Here is a 2,969-nt window from a genome sequence, read left to right as displayed (position 1 = left end):
AAATTCACATGCCATGCAATTAGCGACTTTAAAGTCTACAACTCTGTGGACTGGTGTATTCAGCGCTGCCCAACCAGAGCCTCTCTGATCTTTTTTTTTGAATTGGAGTCTCACTCTGTCACCCAGGCTGGAGTGCAGTGCCACACTCACGGCCACCCCAGCATCGACCTGCTGGGCTCTGGTGATCCTTCCACCCCAGTCTTCCAAGTAGCTAGAACTACAGTTGCGCACTACTGTGCCCGGCTAATTTTTTATTTTATTGTAGAGACGAGGTCTCGCCAAGTTGCCCGGACTGGTCTCGAACTCAGGCAATCCACTTGCCTCGGCCTCCCAAAGTGCTGGGATTACAGGCCGAGCCACTGAGTCTGGCCTCTCTGACCATTTTTATTTGATTTTTTTTGAGACGAGGTCTCATTCTGTCAATCTATGTTGCCCGGGCTGGAGTGCAGTGTCACAATCACGGCTCACTGCAGCCTCGACCTCCAGTAAATGTTTACAAGGCTGACTCCCTCCTTTCTGGGTCTATAATAGACAGAGCAGAAGGCCAGAATGAAGACTGGGAGGTGGCATGATGCTGTAACAGTCAAGGGCAGATGATGTGCATCCTGGACCAGACGGGGACAACTTGGTCAGGATGACCTGCATGATATTCCTGGGAACTTTTAAAGTCATCACTGACCAGGCTGGAGGAACCGGTTCAAGCTGTTGGTCCCAGAAGGGACTGCCAGGAAGCTACCACTGCCACCAGAAACAGGCAGGGGAGACTTGAAGGCCACCTGGACTGTTGGCTCAAGGTCACTTCTTCCCTCTTCAAGTGGAAATCCTGGGATCTGAGGGGTGGACAGCCGCTGTGGCCAGTCCCCTCTGGATGCCATGACCTTTTGTGGCAGCAATGCTGGTGACAAGCCTCATGAGGGCTGCTACAGGGATGCCTGGATAACGGCTCCAGCGCTGCCCAAAACAAAATGAGCCTCACACTTTCCCGGTTCTGGAGGCCAGAAGTCTGGGAGAGCACGGGCGGGCTGAGTGCTTCTGAGGCCGAGGGAGGCTCTGTCCTGGGACCTCTCCCCGCTCCTGGGAGGAGGCCGGCGACCCTTGGCTTGTAGAGGCATCAGCCTGATTACTGATCCCTGCCTCTATCTCTCTACCTGACATCTTCCCTGGGTGTGTGTGTCTGTATCCAAAGCCATGTCCAAACTTTCCGTTCTTATAAGGACACTAGGCTTATTGAATTAGGGCCACCCTAATGACCTCATTTTACCTTAATGACCTCTATAAAGGCATAATTTCCTGCCGGGCAAGGTGGCTCCTACCGCTAAACCGAAGCACCTTGGGAGGCCAAGGTAGTAGGATTGATTGAGGCCAGGAGTTCCAGACCAGCCTGGGCAACATAGTGAGACCTCGTGGCTACAAAATTTTTTTAAAAATTAGCCAGGTGGGCTGGGCACGGTGGCTCAAGCCTGTAATCCCAACATTTTGGGAGACTGAGGTGAGGGGATTGTCTGAGCCCATGGGTTCGAGACCAGCCTGGGCAACTTGGTGAGACCTCGTCTCTACAATAAAATTTTAAAAAATCAGCCTGGCGTGGTAGCGCGCGCCTGTAGTTCCAGCTACTCGGAAGGCTGAGGCAGAAGGATCGCCGGAGCCCAGCAGGTCGAGGCTGCGGTGGCCGGGAGCGGCCACTGCACTCCAGTCTGGGCGACAGAGTGAGACTCCAACTCAAAAAAAAAAAATTAGCCAGGCCTGTAGTCCCAGCTACTTGGATGGCTGAAGTGGAAGAATCGCCTGAGCCCAGGAGATCGCAGCTGCAGTGAGCTATGGCTCCACTGCACTTCAGCTTGGGCGGCGACGGAGTGAGACTTCTCTCTAAAAAAAGGACACTATTTCCAAATGAGGTTATAGTCTGAGGTCCTGGTGTCAGGACTTACGCACATGATTCTGGAAAGTGGACATGCTGACCTGCCATCAACAGGGCCGTCAGCAGTACCTGCTGCCTCTGTAACCCAGGAGGGAGGTGGGGGGGTCGGAGGCTGAGGCCATCCCCCCCCAGACTCCCCCCCAGTGGAGAGGGAGCCAGGGCCCAGGCCCCTGCTAGTCCCCAGGCCCATTGGGCACGCCTCTGTCCCCCTCCCCAGAACTATGTGAGCTGTCACGACCCCGACAACAATGCCCCCCTGAGGTGGCCACAGGCTCGGTATGAGATCCTGGGCGGCCGGACACAGAACGAGGTCATTTTCGGCCAGAGAAATGGCATCTACGTCTTCCACCTTTCTATTGTGGACCCCTACTACAGGTGAGCGGGCCCTCTTGGCCCTGGGGGCGGGGCACACTTCTCCCTCCGCTTGGGCAGGTCCTGGCTAAAACTCAGTTCCCCCAACAGCCCAGCCACCCCCTACCCCACCAGGACGAGGGATGTTTTAGGTTCCGGGTTACTAAATAACTCGTTTCAGAGTCTGCGCTGGGGGTTGGGGGGTACAGCGGTGACCAGTGGCCACACCCCTGCCCCGGTGGCCAGAGTTGCCCTCTCCTGTTCCCGGTGGCAGGAGGCTGCTGATGGCCACGGGTTCGAGCCAGCTCAGGCCCGGCACAAGAGCCGATGCTCAAATACTCAGGGATTTTGCAAGCTGGTCGATTTCACGTGGATAGCTTGAAATCAGCCACCGTGGGGCTATTTACACCACAGGAATTGGCAAACACTGCACACAGGACCTCTCCCCTCTGCTAGCTGGTTAAATATTTACCGCTGAGCTGGACTCATGGCTGGCACACTCCTCTAATCTCAGTGCTTTGGGAGGCTGAGGCTCGAGACCAGCCTGGGCAACATAGCGAGACCTTGTCTCTAGACACACAAAAAAGTTATCACTGTGTGGCGACACATGCATCTAGTCCCAGCTACTCAGCAGGCAGAGGCGGGAGGATTGCCTGAGCTGAGCCCAGAGGTCGAGGCTGCGGTGAGGCATGACTGTGCC

This window comes from Carlito syrichta, unplaced genomic scaffold, assembly GCF_000164805.1.
Source record: "Carlito syrichta isolate Samal-C Ts95f unplaced genomic scaffold, Tarsius_syrichta-2.0.1 Scaffold130521, whole genome shotgun sequence".
Taxonomy (NCBI): domain Eukaryota; kingdom Metazoa; phylum Chordata; class Mammalia; order Primates; family Tarsiidae; genus Carlito; species Carlito syrichta.
This window is presented reverse-complemented; position numbering follows the sequence as displayed.